This window comes from Jaculus jaculus, chromosome X (assembly GCF_020740685.1).
Source record: "Jaculus jaculus isolate mJacJac1 chromosome X, mJacJac1.mat.Y.cur, whole genome shotgun sequence".
Taxonomy (NCBI): domain Eukaryota; kingdom Metazoa; phylum Chordata; class Mammalia; order Rodentia; family Dipodidae; genus Jaculus; species Jaculus jaculus.
In genome coordinates this window covers 57,797,647-57,819,476 of record NC_059125.1, presented here as the reverse complement: position 1 = coordinate 57,819,476, position 21,830 = coordinate 57,797,647, and the positions used below count along the sequence as shown (strand labels likewise).

The following is a 21,830-nucleotide window of genomic DNA, read 5'->3' as shown; positions in this document are numbered from 1 at the left end:
AATAAAAGTTTGTTAAAAGTCATTAGGAGCAAAACTAATTTTAGAGCTCAGAGATCAAGTTACTTGACAACATTTGAAAAACTAGCTATCATTATTATTTTATCATTTGATCATGACAATCTGACTTAATGTTCTTGAGTAAGTAGTGCCTTCATGACCATATTCATTACAAAAGAATATTTTTAGATCATCATTATTTCAAATAGTTCATATTTGAATTCATCAAAAGCTTTTCGCAAACCAAAAAAAAAAAAAAAAAAAAAAAAAAAAAAAAAAAAAAAAAAAACCTCTAACTTTGAAATCTAACATCTAGAAGCATGTCAGTTTAAAGATGCGCCTAACAGTCAATACACACTGAGGTCCAACTATTTTTAAGGGTTAGCAGAATTTTATTGTATCTTAACCCCAAAATAACTTTAAACAAGAAAGCTGCCAAGGCAAGCACTTTACCCAAAACTATCAGAGAGTTGGCAGTGTTTACAGATTCACCAGCTAAATTTATCTAATCACAAAAGGTATCTACTTCCTTTTAAAACTTCTTTAGCTTAAATGTTACATAGAATTAATTTTAACTTGTCCATTATTGTGCTTCTTTCTATGACTTCTTTTAAATTAAAAATACTTGAAATGGACTTAGGAGATGCCTAAGTGGTTGAAGGAGTTTGTTTTTTTTTCCAAGACTGTTGAACAGTTTCATTCCCAAGAATCCATGTATAAAACTAGACATAAAGTGCAATCCCAGTGCACCTAAGGCAATGGGAAGCAGTAGGAACAACCCTGAAGCTTGCTGGCCAGCTCATCTGGCCTTCCCAGAGGCAAACTAGAAGAGAAACCACATCTTAAACAAGGTGTAAAGGACCTACACCCCAAAGCTGTCCTCTGGCCACCACAACTTGAAGTAGGATAACACTGTTTTGTTTTGTTTTGTTTTGTTTTGTTTTGTTTTGTTTTGTTTTTCGAGGTAGGGTCTTACCCTAGGCTGACCTGGGATTCACTATGTAGTCTCAGGGTGGCCTCAAACTCACAACAATCCTCCTACCTCTGCCTCCCGAGTGCAGGGATTAAAGACATGCACCACCACACCTGGCCTAGGATAACCCTCTTGCAGAAAGAGAGAGCAAACATGTATTGGGACATGTCTCTGGAGGCACATGTACATGCATACAAACACCCATATAATACAAAAGACAAAAAAAGGAGATTTGAAATGGCTTTGAAAACGTAGTGAGAAATGGAGCCAAATAACAGACAGAATCCATCTTATGTGTCTGCTCACATAAGTTCCTCACAATCAAAATTGCTAGTGAATTTAAATCCAGTCCACTTTTAAAAGAGTCACCTGAGAAATGTAATTTTTTTCTACAATTTACTTTTGAAGAAACAACTTCACACCTCAAAGATAATATATTGCCTAAAATACCTTATAACTTTAGGTCCTTATCTAAATATGGTGTCCAAACTCTAACTCACTTCAAGTGCCTCATGCCATATATTTTGGGAAATGACCATGTTAAACTGTAGACTACTTCAAGGAAAACAAATGGTTTACAACTCTCCTGTCTTTTATTAGGAACATTTCACCAACATATTTATAAATGAAGAAGTATGTGATTCAGAATAAATAGTAGTTTGTAAAACCTGATTCTTCTATTCTCAGTCATCTACTGTGCCTACTTCTCAAGACTGACAGCAGTTTGGAAATCAAGTGGAGTGTGCATTGCTAGTTTGCCTCACTATTATTTAATGTAAATACTAGCTTTCTATTTTTAAAAGTCAGAAATCAGAAACTAGGCATAAGGCTTTCAGAATCTACTGGCACACTAGTAGAAAGAATACCGAATGGTAGGGCTCCACAAAATAGCTATCTGTTCAATTATTGAGACATCAAGTGACAGCAATGCAGAGAAAGGAATCTTGAGAAGTCAGAGGTCAGGCTGATCCTCTTGAGACCGCGAGCCTGAGCCAGTCACTGGGCACTGGAAGAATCTATCCTCCAACTCACGGACTAAGGTGTATGACTGTACTTAGACTTACCAGCTTCTAAGAAGCCACGCCAGTCTTTAAACCACCTACCCCACGTTTCTGTACGCCAAGGTTGAGACCAAAAAGTGGTGGCTCTGAGAAGGAAAACTACCTCAAAGGAATTAGTCCTAAGCAGATGTAGGAGGGGCGTCGGAAGCTTCTGAAGGAGAACAGTACTTCCCTCACCACCTGGGGCCCGGGAGGCCAGAAAGCAGCTGGAACACCGCGCGAATGCCATGCCACTACTCACCCTTACTCTCCTACAGTCCGGCGGTCGCCTGGCCCCACGCAGCCCCTGTGGCGGGGGAACGCTTCCCCCCTCCCCCGCCGCCAAGGGTGGGACTCGCGGACGCTAGGAGGCGGCGTTACAGTTGTCCGAGAGTCAGAGCCAGATAGGAGCTGAGTGCAAGGGAGGCAGGCTGGTACCTTGAGCCTCTGGCGCTGCCAACTTCACCACCATCGACGTGGAGGGACGAGAGGAAGCAAAGGGGGCAGGCCTTCGCCCAGCGGCCCAGACCCTCCCGAAGTACTAGGCCCGAGCCTCTGGCGGGACCGTACCATCTGGTCCCCTCAGCAACTCGACCCCCAGGCCTGACACCAGTTTCTCGGCCCCTGCGGCCACAGAACACTGGCGGCTCCCTCTTGGGGCCGCGGTTGCAGCTGCATCCTCGTGCTCCTCCTCCTCTGGCGCTGCTGCCTACACACAGCCCGGCGTAGTTACCGCCACGGCGCCTTGACCGCCGTTTCCTAGCAACCGTGCGCATGCGCTCCATCCCCGCCAGCGACCACTGGCGCCTCTGTCAGAGCTCGGACCAGCTGGTTTGTGACCTAGAAAAGTGAACAAAACCCCCACTTCTTAGGCCCCAGATGGACCAGCGTCCAGGTAAGTGTAGAGTGAGGAGAAATCGAGGCGTCTACAATTCGAAACTACAGAACATAGGGTAGCCTCTGACACCCAGCCAGCCCCAGGATGGGTACCAGGATGTTGAGAGTACCTGTAAAATTGTCTCCTTGTTGTCCCTCCTTAATACTTCTACAAGAGTGATCTTTGTAAAAGCATATCTCTCACTTGAATTTGGTTAAGAGAATGGGCTTTGGAGTTAGAGCTAAATTTGTATTTGTGCTTCACCACTGAAAAGCTCTTTCCTCGTTTGTAAAATGAGAATTGTAGCATTATAGAATAGTCATAGGGATGAAATGAGCAGGTGTATGTACGGTATGTAACATAACTTACAGTGGCACAGCATAAGCACTCAGTAAAATCTCGAGCTATTTTTAATAGTTAATTATTGCTATTATATACACATATAGTATATGTATACAGTACAATACATATTGTATGTATACAATGCTATATATGTGTAATATATATATATATATTATGTATTGTTTATATACAATGCAGGAAAAAGTACAAATTCTAGCTTAACATTCAAAGTTTAAGACCTGTCTCTATTTTTATAGTGCATTTTCATTTCACCACCACCCCTTAGTCTCCCAGCTGCAAACCAATTTTACAGTTTCTAAGCTACATCTATAAATCTAAATCTATAATCTATATATAAATCTAAATCTAGAAATTGCCTACATATATTTCCAAAAGGTTGTATTGGGCAAGTAATCTATATGAACATTCCAATTAATGAACATCCAGTGAGCCTTCCAAAACCACACATGGTAATTTAAAAATGTTGATTCTGAGAATTGACATGTTGGCAGTGACTATATACAAAACATTTCTGTGTGATTTTTCTGAGGGCTTATTTACTTGATCATTTTGGAGTCAGTCTGAGAGTTTCTGTAATGTGTAATTATAACAATATGTAATCAATCTTGAACAAAATAAACATATTTACAAAATATGCCCTGCTGGATATTCATTTAAAAAGGATTAAATGTATTAGGAAGTGTAAAATATATTGTACTATGTTAGATGAACGTTGTGAAGCCCTTGCAAAAGTGCTAATGAAGTGTGATGAACTTTTAATGATCAGATAGCTAGGAAATATTGAACAAAGAGAAAACCTATTTTAAAAAAAGGGGAGGGGGGAATCACTCTAGGACTAATAAAATAGAAGTACCAGATAGAAATACTCAACAAGCTGATCAATGGAGGAGACTAACAGGAAAAAATATATATGTATGTATACATGTATATGTATATGTATAGTTGTTGCTGTTAACATGACACTAAACTTGGGGAGAATTCTCACACAGCTTATGACTTTCTTTATGTATGATATAGACATGACTTTCAGCTTCAATGTAAAGTATTTTCCTATTATTTGGTCTTTTACAGTAACCAGCAAGAATCCTCAGGGACAGAATTTTAGTAGAACTTTCTTGTATCTTCTAAAATCTATATTTAGGGATGGAGGGATTGCTTAGTGGCTAAGGCATTTGCCTGCAAAGCCAAAGGACCAAGGTTCAGTTCCCCAGGACCCACATTAGCCAGATGCACAAAGGGCACATGCATCTATAGTTTGTTTGTAGTGGCTAGGGACCCTGGTGCACCCATTCTTTCTCTATCTCTCCCCAACTTTCTTTGTCAAATGAATAAATAAAAATAAAATCTATATTTAGTTATGTTCTCTGTACACTTGTTAAACCCATTACATTAGAATACCCATATTTATTTTTTTACAATGAAGTATAGAAGTAAATATATAAGGTAGTACCTTAAATCTAATGTCATCTTTAAGTTAATGTTCTTTTCTACATGCAGAAGTGTCACTGCTGTACTTAAAACATTTTAAGTTGTTTTATAGGAGTTGCAAGGTAAAATTTGAGTTCTTTGGCTATGTACCTGCCTCTACTATGTTGGCAAATAAATAATTCCATCAACAATGAAGCCTATGTGGATATGGATTAATATGTAGAGAAAGAAGGTTGATTTATTACATGTAAATTAGTTGTGAGTAAGCACAAATGATCACTTGTGTATAGATATCCCCCAAAGAACTGCAAATTCAGGATAAGATTCTACAGAATGTACATAGTAAAGCAGATACAAAGGTCACTTCATCCACTTGAGATTTGAGTCAACCATTTGTTTAATTGACAATTTCTTAGAGTAATAAAACACCTCGAGAAATATACCACTAATCTTCATGAAAGATAAATAAATGGTTGTAAATTGAGATGGACTCCTACATTAACTTTGAAGAAATGTGTTTACATTTCATGGGAGGATATGACTTACGACCTTGGGTAAATATGTGTAATACAGAACTAGAAACTGACACTTTCTAGTCCTCAAAAATTTATCTACATTTCAAAAGTTAGAGAAAGGAGAAAAATTTACCATGTCCCTCAAAGAGACACTCTAAGAAGATGGAGGTAGGAAGTAGCACTTTTCTCTTTTACATACATTTATAATTACAAGTTTTTCATAAATGGAACCCAAGGAGAGTAGAACTCCTTCTTAAATTAAAAAAAAAACATGATTCATAGGCAATGTAGCATGGTTTTGTATGTTGACAGTTAAGTAGGAGAATCCCAGAAGGTGATAAGAATTCCATGCAAAGGAAAAATGATCTTCAAAAGCCTAGGAATGTTTGTTTACCTTTTTTTTTTTTTTTTTTTTTGATTTTTCGAGGTAGGGTCTCACTCTGGCCCAGGCTGACCTGGAATTCACTATGTAGTCTTAGGGTGGCCTCGAACTCATGGCGATCTTCCTACCTCTGCCTCCCGAGTGCTGGGATTAAAGGTGTGCGCCACCACGCCCAGCAAAAGCCTAGGGAATGTAAAAGTGCATGGTATGGACAGTAAAAGCAGGAAAATTTGATTTATATATATTCTGTCTGTACTTAGGATGAGAACAACATGATTTTTTTCCAAATTTTTATTAACAACTTCCATGATTATAAAAAATATCCCATGGTAATACCCTCCCTCCCCCACTTTCCCCTTTGAAACTCCATTTTCCATCATATCCCCTCCCCATCTCAATCAGTCTCTCTTTTATTTTGATGTCATGATCTTTTCCTCCTCTTATGATGGTCTTGTGTAGGTAGTGTCGGCCACTGTGAGGTCATGGATATCCAGGCCATTTTGTGTCCGGGGGGAGCACGTTGTAAGGAGTCCTTCCCTTCCTTTGGCTCTTACATTCTTCCTGCCACCTCTTCTGCAATGGACCTTGGAAGGGTCCTGGAAGGGGTGATAGAGCTATTACAGTACTGAGCACTCTGGTCACTTCTTTCCTGCACCATGATGCCTTCTGAGTCATTCCAAAGTCACTACCATCTGAAAATAGAAGATTCCCTACCAAAAGTGAGAATAGCATTAATATAAGGGTATGAACATTAAGAGAAGTGCTTACTGGTCAGTTTGATAAGCATACTATATACATTTAGCCAGACAGCAGCAGACAGTACACCCCTAGGGCTCATGACTACCCCTGGAGAACAACATGATTTTATAATGAAGATGAACACACAGAAGCATATTAGAGGCAAATTATTCAATGTCTGTGCCATGCCAAAGAATTTGCAAAAAGTCTCCATCTACTAGCTAGTTACAGTATTAAATTTTTCATACTTGTTAAAAATGGTAAGGAAGAGTTTATTCAAGAGCTGTTGTGATAGAATTTTATACTAGGGGAGAGAGACCAGACTCAACTGTGACTCTAAACATAGACAAATGTGGATTTACAACCAAGGGATAGGATCAGGTTAGTGGATGGAAAATAAGCTTCAAGGCTAGGTGATTCTTATTACACATAATCAATAGCATTTTTATTAAAGGGAGACCAGGATGATAAGATACAAAGGGTAGAATATGAGGCCTCTGGTCAAATATACAGGGTGATCATAGTTCCTTATATGATTTCATTGAACTACAGTGTAACAAGTCTCTGTAACTGGAGTAATTCCTAGGATTCCCACTTAAGCTCTGTGCTTACAATAGGTCTGTACTTCTGTTAACGGTTTCCATTCCAGCTACTCTGAGGAATCTCACTCTTTTTTATAAAAAAAAATGTTTATTTTTATTTATTTATTTGAGAGCAACAGACAGAGAGAGAAAGAGGGAGAGAGAGAATGGGTGTCCCAGGGCCTCCAGCCACTGCAAACGAACTCCAGATGCATGCGCCCCTTGTGCATCTGGCTAATGTGGGTCCTGGGGAATCAAGCCTCGAACCGGGGGCTTCGCAGGCAAGTGCTTAACTGCTAAGCCATCTCTCTAACCCAAACCTCACTCTTTTAAATACAAATGCATAGCACAACATATTTGATTTCTCATCTAAGTCTTACATTCTAAACTGGAGAAATTTAAGGTTAGGTTTCATCGCATCCTCTCCAGGGCCCTTCAAGTCAGGTGTACCCTCTAAGGTCCTCTTGAGGGTTCCACCTTTTAGTCTAACTTCCAGTATATAGGATTCTGTTCTACCAGTTCAATTTGGGTTCAGTTTTGTGTCCCTCCTGCTGACTTTCCCTTTCTCCAAGTCCTACCCTTCCTATTGTCCAAGCCTTGAGATGCCATTCGGGTATGGCAGCAACTCGGGCTGATCCACCATGTCCAGTTTTAAGTCTTCTCAGCAGTCACCACTATCTGAAAAGAGAAACTTCTCTAACCAAAAGTGAGAGCTGCACTAACATATAGACATACACATAAGTATTTAGAGGGCAATTTAGGTATAATACATCTATTTAGCCAAACAGTCATTGTACCTTTTCCCCTAGTACTTGACCTTAACAGCCATAAACTTTTGACTAGGTTTTCAATACCAGGTATGGATTCCTTCCCATGGAGCAGACATCAAATCCAATATGAAAACTGTTGGTTACACCCATCACAAATAGGTCATTATTACACTATTGGACATCTTGCCTAGTGGCCAGTTGTGTAGCTTTCAGTGTCCCCTGCTGGTTAAGACTACTAACAACTCTTCTCACCCAGTAGGCTCCATAGTATTTTCTGGCACTGTGAGAGAAAGTCAGCAGCTCAGTTCCATCTTGCTCTAAGAGCCCTGGAACCAAAGAATGTATTGTCTTCTGCAACAGGGCCTTACCTAGTTCTGGTATACAACCAAGAGCCTTAAAAATAATATGTATTATTTGTGGAGCCTCACAATCTTCCTGACCAACAACTCACTAGGATGTATCCAACCCCTGGCACTGAAACTTTTCTGTAACAATGAATAGCTTTTGAGTGCAGCATTATCCATTCTACACGGTACTTCTGCCCAAACTCTTTTCTTAAATTCACACACACATACACACACACACACACACACACACACACGCACACACACACATTTCCATGTCTTATTTATAGCATTGTTAGTTTTGGTTAACCCTCCTCCCATTCCCTCTTCTCCTCTACCCCCTCCTCTGACACCACTTATACCATTCAGCTTTCAGCTCCTGTCTTATTGAAGCCTACTGTTACATATGGTAATCTGTTATTTTGGTCAACTTGAAATTCTGTATTCCATTTACTTCCAGATACATATACTCCTTTTACTTTCCCTGTTTATTTTCCTTTTTTCATTTGCTCATTTCATGAACTCTTACTCCTAAAATGATGCTCCCCATAATAACTTTGTTCTTGGCCTACAATTTACTTTGATATACTCTTTGAAACTATTGTGTTCTTGTTTTCAGACATGATTTGAATATGTAGCCCTGGGTGGCCTTTTAACATGCAACTCTCCAGACTCTGCTTCTCAAATATTGGTATTATAGACGTGTACCACAATATCTGGCTTACTTTCCAAACATTATAAGTTATACACGAAAGACTCTCATCTGTATGGATAGCTTAGACCTCACTTCTGTGATCTAAATCACAGTAGTTTTGATTAGATCTCACTGTCTATTAGACATCTTCACCCAGATGCCTGCAAGCAATTCAAATTCAATGTGACTCTTTATCAACTCACTATCTTTTCATATGAATATGTTCCTTTTTTATTATTTTAGATTCTAAAAACAAAGCTCCAAGGGGAAAACTTATTATTATATAACTCTCACCACATAGAAGTGACTAGATTATGACCATTTAATATAAATCAAGCCAAGATTTCTGTACTTTTGCTTGAAAAATAGATGACAAATATGCCTAAGGAAGAATAAGATGTATCACTAAAATCGAAGCTTCATTAAAATAAGTTCTATTGCTAGCTTGCAATATTAAACCTTTGACCACAGCTATGGCAGCATCTATGTGCCTTGGTTGGTGAATCTGTGAAAATACTTTCTGATGCATTTAATTTTTTAGCAAGTAACCTCTTTGATAGCATTCTCCATTCAGGCTCTCTTCTTTCAAAAGAATTTTCAGTCTCAAGATTTAGAGCCTTCATTGGGTAGGGTTTTGCCCTCAGGTACTGTAGCAGACAGCTTCAGGTTTGCTGAGATGAACTTCCAGAGCAGGCACAGTTATGGAGGAAGGAATATTTATTGAAGCTTACAGATCCAGGGGAAGTTCCATAGTGGCAGAAGAAGCTGACCTACCTTCACAGGTCCAAACAAGCCAAAAAGCCAAAAGCCACATGGCACACCTCAGGAACTCCAGATACAACTAAGCACACTTTGCATCTCTTTTGATTGAAATCTCAAACCCATCACCGCACCTTAAGATTGGCCCAGTGACACTGCCTCCAGTCAGGTGGCTGCAGAAGCAAACTACAAACTAATAAAACACTGAATATATGGGGGTGATCTATTCAAACTACCACATTCCTCCCCTGGCCCCCAATACATTCATAACAATCACACATTTTAAATTGCACTCAGCTCAATTTCAAAGATCCCCACAGTCTTGGCCAATTCAAGATAGTAACTCCTATAAAATCAAACAAGTTAAATACTTCCAACAAATAAAGGCACAGAGTAAACATTTTCAACTGCTATAATGCATAGGAAGGAGAGACTAAAACAATGCAACCTCAACCACCATCAAGCAATCAGCAAATTTCTGCAGCTCAAGTTCAATATAACCAGAGACTTCCAGTCTGCAGACTTTCCAATTCCACCCCTCCAGCTGAGCAGAGTAGCTAGGGAACACTTCCATCCTAGGCCAACAGTGTGCTCTATGGTAGCCCTTGCATAGTCCTGGTATATCCAAGATGTCTTCAGCTCATGCAAACCATGGTCCATCTTCCACAGGCTCTCTCAGCTTCTCAGGGTATCATGTCCTGCCTCATGTCACATCTCAGCAGCAGCTCCTGGAACCATGTGAAATTCACGATCATGCCTCTCATTTTTCATGCTTCTGAAATTATTACCAGGTATGCAGGACACAGCCATATTCTTAATTCAGGGACTAAATAAATCATAACGTTTGAAAGCAGGTTTATTTTCCAGTCAACGCTTTCCAAAATAGTTTGCATTTCTATGATAGTCTTTCATCAGGCATTTTTCCATTGTTTTATGTAAAGCAATTGAGCCATCTTCCTTAAGATTGCTAATGTGTTTGACAATAGCAGGTTCAGTAAACTAAGACCAGTCTTAGTGCCTGTAATTGTAACTTGCTTGAGGTTTTCCAGTTAAAAATCTTAAATCTCTCAGTCCAATTATCTTTAGCCAAGCACATCAGTGTATTACAAATTTAATCTTGATCAAACTCTCTGCACCTGGGCAGCAGGACACAGCCAGCCCTTATGCCAATAGCCCAGTTCCAACAAAGTACTTTACAGTCTTTCCTTCCCCTTAGAAAACTCATAAGTCAAGCATTGAAGTTCAGTACGGTCTGCACTTAGCATTCTCAAACTCTAATCAGAATAGTCCATAAAACTTGGCTTACCATTCCAGAGGCTTGTTCAGTTGCAAGCACCAAGTACATGCCATTCCTCTGAAACGAAGGTTCCAAAAGATCAACATCCACATGGTCAGGTTCATTTTAGCCCACTCCTTGGTACCAACTTCTGTAGCAGACAGCTTCAGGTTTGTGAAGATAAACTTCCAGACCAGACACAGTTATGGAAGAAGGGATGTTTATTGAGGCTTACAAATCTAGGGGAAGTTCCATAATGGCAGAAGAAGCTGGCCTGCCTTCACAGGTCCAAGCAGAGAGAGAAGCACAAGCCAAAAAGTCAAAAGCCACACAGCACACTTCAGAAACTCCAGATGGAACTAGGCACACTTTGCATCTCTTTAAATTGAAATCTCAAATCTATCACTGCACCTTAAAATCTGCCCAGTGACACACCCTCCAGCCAGGGGGCTACAGAAGCAAACTACAAACTAATAAAACACTGAATATATTGGGGGCCATCTATTCAAACCACTACAGGCACCGTTTTGATTGTCCCAGTACACAGCACAACATTTCCCTTTAACAATTATAGTTGCCATCACAGGATGCTCCTTGTGGGAATTTAAATTTGCTCTCATTCTTTTCTCTTTCAAACTTCACATATTTTTATATCTTTCTGCTCTACTTGTTGCTCTCTCTCACTGTATATCTGAATACGAGTTGTCAACAATAGCACCATGTCATAGCCTGGAACCTTTCCTATCTTGAAATTCCTCTGCCAAACAAGTTGGTCCATTGCCTTTTGAATTCATCCATCTTTAGGTTTCAGAACACGGGAAGAACACATCCAGATTTTTTGACAACACAGAACTTTCTTTATCCCAATTCCTTAAAATACCCTTTTTCCCTCCAAGGCTTCATCAACTGGGCCTTAATTGTCCATATTTCTCTCCATACTTTTGTTTTTTAAACTCCTGATGGATGTCTTATAAAGATCTGCTTATATTATCCAAGGATTTTTCTATGTCCAAGTTCTAACGTCTTCCACATTTCTCCCACAAACCAATTCCAAAGATGTACAAACCATGTATAACCATCACATCCCCTGTCTTCTTAGAAGATCATTGTATCATTTATTTATTTATTTTTGTTTTTAGTTTTTAGTGGTGGCCTCAAATTCACAGTGATCCTCCTATCTCTGCTTCCCAAGTGCTGGGATTAAAGTTGTGTGCCACTATGCCCAGCTATATCATTACTGTATATAAACTCATTTTATGTAACCTTTGTGGGCACAGATGATGAATCTGGGACTATCATAGTCCTTCCTTAGGAATATGGATCTCAACTAAGAAATATTTAGGGCCAATCAGGTCATTTTCTTATTCTTACTAATTCAGTGGAAACGATTTTCTGCCCATATGGACTAGCAAAGAATATATATATATATATATATATATATATATATATATATATATATATATATATATATGCATGTATATATATATTCAATCGGACATACAAAGATGTGCAGTGATGAGAGGCAGAACCTCTAGATAGCAGTTGAATTCCCAGCTGCAGCTTATTCTTTGAAGTTCAGCTGCCTTGCTCTAGGGTTTGATTAAACACTTTGATCCTCATGCTAAATTTCTACTGGGATCATAGTAGTTGGAGTTGAATTGCTGTCTCTTACAAGGAACCAAATTGCTCTGCCATACCATTTAACACTCTTCTGTCTTTGCTTATTAATCTCCCATTGGAAAATAGTTGCTCTTTCCACAGTCATTTTGCCCAAATAATTCCTGTTTGTAATGGCAAAGTGTGATAATTAATCTCTGGTTGTCATCTTGACAGGATTTACAATCACTATGGAAACAAATCTCTTGGTATTTCTGTTAGGATTTTCTAGATTAAGACTTGCCCTAACTGGGGTCAACACCATCCTGTTAGCTGGGTTCCTGTCCTGTATAAAAAGGAAAACACTACCTGGGCATTCAGGGATCATTGATCTCTCTACTTCTCCCCTGCTGATATGATGATGTGCTGCTGGTTTCCTGTTCCTACCATGCTTTCCTCACCATGATGGACTTCTCTCAAAACTGCAAGCTGAAAGTAAATGCTTTCCTGCCTTAAGCTGCTTAAGGTATTTTGTCCCAGCAATGAGAAAGTAACAAACAACAAGGTAGCACATGGGCTTTCTACCAGTGAGGTACCTGTCCTTCTAGCCTTCCCTTTCCTTATCTCTTCTTTAAAAAGGGGAATACTTAGGTCAGATGTCATGACACTGATTGGGGCAGATTTAATAATAGGAGAGGTCAATATTTTGCCTGAATTTTCCTTTACTTTTCCTCTTTCCCTGCTGTGGATACTCTAAGAGAACTGGAGCCTACCTTGTGACAGATCCAGCTATGCTTTTCTCTATGTACTAAGCATACTGGTATTTTTTTAAATAATTTTTTGTTTATTTTTATTTATTTATTTGAGAGCGACAGACAGAAAGAAAGAGGCAGAAAGAGAGAGAGAATGGGCATGCCAGGGCCTCCAGCCACTGCAAACGAACTCCAGATGCATGCGCCCCCTTGTGCATCTGGCTAACATGGGTCCTGGGGAATCGACCCTCAAACTGGGGTCCTTAGGCTTCACAGGCTTAACTGCTAAGCCATTCCTCCAGCCCTCATATTATTTTTTTTTATTCTATGTTATGCAGCAGGCCAGAAGAGTGATCTTCGGATTTGAGCTTGAATATAAGAGTCCTTAAGTATCCTCACTAAGGCTTCACTTGAGTCACATTTCAACCACACTGTCCAATAATTCTACACAAGGAATATTTTGTTCATTCTTTATGCTTGCTAATCACAGTTGCAACTCATATTAGGAAAAAAAATAGATTCTCTCCTGTAGTTAGAGATCCTTCAGGTTGTAAATTGAAAGGGCCATTGCACTTATGCTGAAGCTAGATTGGAAGGCAGAGTCCCACATGGAAAAAGCAGTCTTTGTTTTAGACAGACAGAAAATACATTAGATAGCAATATTTTGAGTTCAAGTGATTTGGAACATTAAACAAGGATGATTCACCTTTTCTTGTTGCTCTGACAAAATACCTGAAGTAAAGAAGGAAGGGTTTCCTTTGTTTCATAGTTAAGGGTGTGTCCATTATATAGAGAAATCATAGAAACCAAAAGAGCTCATGCTAAATCCACAATAAGGAAGCAGAAAGAGTTAAAAGATGCTGCTCAGATCCCTTTTTACTTTTTTTGAAGTAGGGTCTCAGTCTAGCTCAGGCTGACCTGGAATTCACTATGTAGTCTCAGGGTGGCCTTGAATTTACAGCAATACTCCTACTTCTGCCTCCCAAGTGCTGAGATTAAAGGTGTGTGCCACCATACCCTGTCCTTTCTCCTTTTCACTCATTGTAGGATCTCAGCCAATGGGATGGTGATGCTCACATTTAGGACAGGGTCTTACCTCCTCAATTAAATCTTTCTGGGCATATTCTCATAGACACACCAAGAAAAATTAATCCCATAAAGTTGATAATCAAGATTCACCATCACCATAGTATTTATTCCACACTCCACCCATTTACTCATCTGGAGCAGACAATGTATACATTTTAAGACTATTTTAAGAAGTCACTTCTTGTTGCTGGACCAAAATAATCAGAAACAGCTTTTGGAAGGAATAGGTGGATTTCAGTGTACAGTTTTGAGGGGAAGTTTCAATCATGGCAGAGAAATCATAGTAGGAACAGACAGCTAACATCACATTATCTCATCAGCAGGGAGTAAATAGAAAGGTGCAAAAACAACAAGTAGGCTGGACAAAAACACCAAAAGGCCTTCCCACAACAGCATACCTCATCCAGCAAGGTTTTACCTCCTCAAGCCTTCACAAACTTCCCAAAAAGTGCCATCAACTGGGGATTAAACATTCAAACACAGTAGTCTGTTGAGGGACATTTTTACATTCAAACCAACACAGTGTCTTTCCTGTTGTGAAAGGGAAATTAGTACAAGAAACTTTTGCATTGCTATTTGAGCAACTAAATACTGCCATGGGTCTGTGTTTTAAAAGTGCAGGTAGTAGTAGCATAAAGTTAATAAGTGTTGAAATTCCTTGTTTATTTTAAAATAAATAAGACAACTCACTTGTTCTCTCCCAGAGGCAATTTCTCTCAGTTGAATGGTATTTAATTAATTCTAAGCAGTAGGGAATTAGCAAACATGTATACCGATTAAGTTAAAATCAAGATACAAAATAAGTTCTAATCTGGGGCTTCATACTGTTTTCTCAAAATATGGCTTTCTTTGGGGTCCATTGTAACATTTTTTTTAAATCTCTAATTTTATTTATTTCAATTTTCTCTCTTTGTTAGTTTGGCTTAGGGTTTGTCAATCAGTAATTTGTTTTCAAATAATCATTACTTTGGTTGATTTTATTCTCTATTTGCTGAACTTTTGAACTTTTTTTATTTCTTGCTGTTATTGTGTTTGGCATTGACTTCTTGTTAGTTTTAGCACCACAATTTATATCATTAGATTATTTATTTGAATTTTCTTTATTTTTTAAAATTGATTTTATTTTCCCATGTGGAGGCATACCAAGACCTCTTGCTATTGCATATGAAAACCAGGTGCTTCGTTTTTGTGGGTGGCATGATAATTGAACCTTGGCTGGCATTCTTTACAAGCAAATGCCTTTAACCACTGAGCAATCTTCCCAGACCCTTCCTTCAATTTTTAGTGTAAGCATTTATGGGTATAAACTTTCCTCTTAGGGCTACCATGATTCTATACTGGAGGATCTAGTAGGTTATATTATTTTTCACTAATTTCTAGGAATTTTTTTTTTTAATTTAATTTATTTATTTATTTGAGAGCGACAGACACAGAGAGAAAGACAGATAGAGGGATAGAGAGAGAATGGGCGTGCCAGGGCTTCCAGCCTCTGCAAACGAACTCCAGATGCGTGTGCCCCCTTGTGCATCTGGCTAACGTGGGACCTGGGGAACCGAGCCTTGAACCGGGGTCCTTAGGCTTCACAGGCAAGCGCTTAACTGCTAAGCCATCTCTCCAGCCCAATTTCTAGGAATTTTTTAATGTCCTCCCTGATTTCTTTCATGTCCCACTGTTCATTCAATAGTGTATTGTTTGCTTTCCAAGTATTTGTGTAGCTACTAAAGTTATTCTTGCTTGTGATTTATAGTTTTTTTTTTCTAATATTGTCTGATATGGTAAAAAGGAGTATCTAGGTTTCTTTTGTAATTATTAAGGCTGGCTGTGTAACCCATGATGTGGTCAATTTTGAAGAAGCTTTCATGTACTGCTAAAAAAGTACGTATATCCCCTGTCTCTTGGATGGAATGTTCTCTATATTTCTGTTGGATCCAGCTAGTATATGGTATAATTTAGCTCTGAAGCACATTTACTAACTTTAAGTTTGGAGGCCCTATCAAAATATATGAGTGGATTATTAAAGCCTCCTTCTGTCCTGTATAATAAGAGAGAAAATAAAAGATGATATCAAAATAGAAGAAAGATTAGTTGGAAGGAATAAGGGATTCAATGGAAGGGGGGATTCAGGAGGTGGGAAAGGGGGAAATTATGATCATGGTATATTGTCTATATGGGCAGAGATTATCAATAAAAAGTTAAATAGCCGGGTGTGGTGGTGCACACCTTTAATCCCAGCACTTGGGAGGCAGAGGTAGGAGGATCACTGTGAAATCAAGGCCATCCTGGGATTATAGAATGAGTTACAGGTCAGCCTGGGCTAGAGTGAGACCCTACCTTGAAAAATAAATAAATAAAGTCTCCCACTGTTATAGGGTGACGAGCTGAAATCCCTCTGGATTCTAGATTTGTTTAGAACTGCCCAACCAGTGGCTTTTGAGCTCCTCAAAGAATTGAAAACCATAGACATGAAGAAAGCAAAATTATGAAAGATTTACTTTAAGAAAGAGTAGAAATAAAATCAGGAAAATTCCCAAGATGAGAGGGGACCTACTCTCCTTCAAACTAGGAGTGTCCCTAGAGAAAACATCTGGGGAAATCTTGGTGGCAACTTGAATCAGGTCTTTTTTATAAATTAGGCATGCATTTGGGGTAAGCCTCATTGCCAGGCTCAAATGTAGATGAAGGACCTTGATTGGTTAGTGGGGCTCAGAAGACTGCAGACCCAGAAACAGTACAACAAAGGTGTAGACAAGCTCAGGAAAAGTTAAGGAGGAAGCAACAGAAAGCTGTTCTTTATTGCCATCTTAGAAATGGAGTTCTCTTTTAGTCTTGCTAGGGTAAGGTGTCATCTATGTTTTATGTCCTGGACCATTGCCTCTAACTGACTACCTGCAAAAGAAGTTTACCTTTCTCCCTATCAACACAACCTTTTGTGACATTTTATGCCTTTTTAGTGTTTATGAAATTGTTTTTTCTTTTTTTTGTTTTTGAGTTTTTGAGGTAGGGTCTCACTCTAGCCCAGGCTGACCTGGAATTCACTATGGAGTCTCAGGGTGGCCTAGAACTCACGGCAATCCTCCTACCTCTGCCTCCCGAGTACTGGGATTAAAGGCATGCGCCACCACGCCCGGCTTTTGTTTTATGAAATTTTGAGCGCCAATATTTGGTTCATAAATGTTCACAATTGTTTTGTCTTTTGGTGAAGTTTTCCTTTTTAAATATGTAGAACCCTTCTTTATCTGTTTTGATTAGCTTTGGTTTGAAGTATACTTTGTTATCTATAAGAGTAGCTATAACCAAGTTGTGATGGTTTATATCTTTAATTCTAACACTAGGGAGGCTGTGGTAGGTGAATTGCTGTGAATTTGTGGCCAGCTTGGGCTACAGAGTGAATTCCATTCAGTCTGGACTAAACCTGAGAGCTTGGCTCAAATAAAAGCAAAATAAAAAGTAGCTACATCCATCTGTTTGTGGTTTCCATTTGCTTGCTCTTTCCCCTACTTCCTCAGTGACCTGATTACATTTTTAAAATTTTTTTTTAATTTATTTGAGAGTAACAGAGAAAGAAGTACATAGAGAGAGAATGGGTGTGCCAGGGCTTCCAGCCACTGCAAACGAACTCCAGACGTGTGCGCCCCCTTGTGCATCTGGCTAACGTGGGTCCTGGGGAATCGAGCCTCGAACTGGGGTCCTTAGGCTTCACAGGCAAGCGCTTAAACACTAAGCCATCTCTCCAGCCCTGATTGCATTTTTGACCCCAGAACAATGTATTCATGAATGAAATATGTTGACTGCATTGAAGACAACTCATGAACTTCCATAGAACTGTTAAATACAATAGGTACTCTTAGTGTGAGTGCATTTTTGAATGGTGTGAGTGTACATTCAGGATCAGTACAATACAACAGGTCATACCCTAAGATGTTTAAAAGAATTATTCAAAGTCAAAACTTCGTTTTACTTCACTGACAAGTTCCCTGCCCTTTGTCCATGCCATGCTAAATTTGTTCACAATTTCTTTTTATTGTTCAACAAAAACACCAATGAGTGCCTGTCAGTAAAAGCTATAGTCACAGAAATATCAGAGCAGCAATGACAGTGGATGCAGTGGGTTCACCGTTGGTTTAAATGACTCCAGGGGTCAGTTTTCCTTCCTTTAGGCTCTGCTCTGAGAAGCAGCTAGCTCACTCTTAGGTAAACATCTACAAAAGTCAGGTTCTGTAATTCCATGGCAGTGCCACAGTCGGGCACTTCTCCATCAATTTTGAAAGATAAATTTTGGGGTTGCTGAGTTTTGCTTCCACCTCTTGGTTAGAACTTGTTTACCTTCAAGGCCTGAAATAAACTACTCCATTATTTTCTGGCTTTTATGGTAGATGGGGAAAATCTTAAGTTATTCTGATCTTCTTGACAGTATGTGAGTTGGAATTTTCCCCTTACATCTTTTAGTATTTTTTGACATTTTGAATAAGATGTGTAATGTTCTTCTCTGGTCATGTATGTTTGTGGTTCTAAATGTCTCTTGTGTTTTCAAGGCAACTGCTCTTCTAGGTTTTGGAAATTTCCTGCTATGATTCATTTAAATAGCCCACCAATTCCTTTAAATGTTATCTCAGCTCCTACATTTATACCATAGACTCCAAGATTTGGTCTCTTGAATATATTACAAACTTCTTGGAAGTAGTGTTTATCCTTCTTGATTTTGTTTGCCTTATGTGTATCTGTGTGTACTATTGTCTTGCTTTTATCCTCCAGTTCTGAAATTTGATCAACCATATGGTCTTGTCTGTTCATAATTTTCTGTATTGGGATTTTTATTTGAGTGATTATTTCTTTCATTTCTACAATTTCTGTTTGGTTCTTTTGTTTAATGTTACCATTTCCTCACTGAATTTATCCTCCATGTTTTGGACTTTATCCTTCAATTTGCTGATTGTATCATCCACTTTGGAAACTACCTTGTCACAGTATTGAATGGGATTTCCTAAGTTCATTTATCTACTTGCTTGTGTCATTTATGTGGTCATTTTTCTAGAAGTAGTGTTTTGAATTCTTTCTCTGATATTTCCCCTATCTTGGTGGCTTGGGCTTCCATTATAGGGGCATTGAGAGTCTAAAAATGAATTTTGTTGTTGTTCCTAAATTTTCTTGGTTTCTTTGTTGTGTTTTCATATCAATTCCAGATTTAATTTCCCCTCCCCTCTTTTCCAGTACTTGCTGGTGATTTGTTTCATTTTATGAGGGTCCTCCTACAGGCCACTTCTCTGTTGATTGTGTTTCTAGTGGCTAGTTAGGCCAAGTCATAGTGATGCACACCCCCCCCCACCACTCATTTATCAGCCCATCTGGTTTATACCTAGCTATAACAAATCCTTATTGTTAAGGAACTGAGTGTGCTGCTGAAGGCCTAGGAGAGTTGAACTCAGAACCACTTCCTCTCCAAGGTCATTGGTGTGGTCTCTTGGGAGCTGCCAGACATCTCCCATGTAGACCTGGTTTAAAGGTTGTATCTGGCTCCCTACCAATACTTGCTGGCATGACATCCCTACATGTACCAGCTGAGTGTCATTGTGTTCTACTCCCTCTGTGTCAGGAATGTACCAGCCAGTCTCTGTCAGGAGAACAATGCCACACACTATATTTTCAAACCCTGTGGCTCCTACATTTTTTCTGCCCTCTCTTCTGCAATGTTCCCTGAGCCTTGGATGGCATGTTAGAAGCCTAGTTTTGTGTTGAGCTCTTGGCAGACTCTTATTTTCTGCTTTGATGAGTTTTGTACTTTCTCAGTGTGTACTGTAATCACCCTGGAGAACATTCTCTGGCCAGACTTGTGAGAAGCATTCATATTTAATCTGCCTCTTTCTCTTTAATACTTCCTGTGTCCTGGTAGATGTAATATAGAACACTCATCTGATTCTTGGCACTTGGCTTTCTCTTCTTGTCATTATATCAGGTCTTTGGTCTCCTTGGTATTCACTACCATCTGTAAAATCCAGGTGCTCTAATAGCAGCATTTATCACAGGGTATAAACATAAATATTTAGAAGAAATTTTGATGAATATCACCCCTCCATTTATCCAAGAACAGTGTAATATTCTCTCTATAGTCTGTGGCCTTCTAGGCCATAGGCTTTGACTGGGTTCTCAGTACCAGGCAAGCCTCATGTCCAATCAGAGAGCAGTTGGTTACCCCATAACATGTGTGCCACTATTGCACCTATGGGTACAACTTGCCTAGCTGGTTGATTCTGTAGCTTGCAGGAAATCTGCTTTTGCACATTGTTCATAACTTTTATTCCCCAACATCTCACATTGTGATTTCCAGCACTGTGATAGCTAGCTGGAAGTGAGATGTCTTCAATCACACCTCCAACTTGATTTATCAATGACCTGTGACCCCAGCCTATGGTGTTTTCAGCAATAGAGCCTTAGCATCTACTTCTGGTGAATATCCATGTGGTTTGTCAATGTCCTGTATTGTGTTGTGGGCCTCTCTGACATGCAGCTCTCTATGGGGTGACTCAATTCTGGCAGTTATAGTCACCTGAAAAAAGCATATGGTGTTAGGGTAAAACTTTCTAGACCCCAGAAGGGTGCTTCTGCCTAAGTGCTCATTCTCTCTCTCTCTTTAAGGAAGTTATATATTTTAATAGTAGGATCCTATAGTATTAATTCATGGCATTATTAGTTCAGTGAAACCCCCTCCCATTTCTTCCTTTTCCCTGTCCCCCCCAGACCCTTCCACCCCATGAATTCTATCCTACCACTTGCATGCATATTATCTCCACTTCTAGGACATCCCCACTTCTTCCCTCTCTCTAAACCCCAATTATAATGTTTTTATCAATACTATTGCTGCTTACTACAACGTATAGACAAACAAAGCTACGTTGGGATTTGCATATGAGGGAGAACATGGGACATTTGTTTGTCTGAGCCTAGATAACCTCACTTAGTAGTTTTTTTTTTTTTCCAGGTAGATACACTTTTGCACATTTGATTTATCCATTCTTCTGTTGATGGGTACTTGGATTGTTTCCAGAAATTAGCTATTGTGAGTAGTACTACAATAAACATTTGTGTGTAAGTATCTCTGTTCTGTGTTGGCTTAAAGTCCTTTGGGAAAACACTAATGGTATACCTGAGTCATATGGTACCATCTCTACTTTTAGATTTTTGATTAAACTCCATATTGCTTTCCATAGTGGTTATGTGAGTTTGCATTCCAACCAGTAGTGTATAAATGTTGCTTTTTATACCCTTGCCAGCATGTTTTTTTTTTTTTTTTTGAAAATAGTTTTATTTGTTTATTTGCAAGTAGAGGGAGACAGGGAATATGGAAGTGAGGAGGGGGGGGGGGAGAATGGGCATGCAAAGCCTCTAACTTTTGCAGACTCCAGACGTATGCACCATATTGTGCATCTGGCTTTATGTGGGTACTGGAGAATTGAACCAGGGTTGTTAGGCTTTGCAGGCAAGTGCCTTAACCACTGAGCTTCTCTCCAGCCCAATTCGTTGTTTTTTAATGACTGCTATTCTTACAGGGGTGAGGGCAGTTTTAATTTTCATTTTTCTGATAGCTAGTGAGGTCAAATATTTTTCATATGGTTACGAATCATTTGTACTTCATCTTTTCATAACTGTATGTTCATTTCATTA

General features: G+C 39.2%; 2 protein-coding genes across 3 annotated transcripts in view; one reads left to right on the top strand and one right to left on the bottom strand.

Annotated features, from left to right (window-relative positions):
- Positions 1-2,700, bottom strand: part of Zc3h12b (zinc finger CCCH-type containing 12B) — a 280,839-nt gene extending 278,139 nt beyond the window's left edge. For both annotated transcript variants that reach the window (XM_045140212.1, XM_004661015.2), the window contains exon 1: positions 2,273-2,700. The gene's annotated coding sequence lies outside the window, so the exon portion shown is untranslated. The remainder of the gene's footprint in view (positions 1-2,272) is intronic.
- A 92-nt stretch (positions 2,701-2,792) lies between these two features.
- The window catches only part of Zc4h2 (zinc finger C4H2-type containing), an 86,348-nt gene continuing 67,310 nt past the window's right edge, over positions 2,793-21,830 (top strand). The window contains exon 1 of the mRNA XM_045140369.1: positions 2,793-2,905. The gene's annotated coding sequence lies outside the window, so the exon portion shown is untranslated. The remainder of the gene's footprint in view (positions 2,906-21,830) is intronic.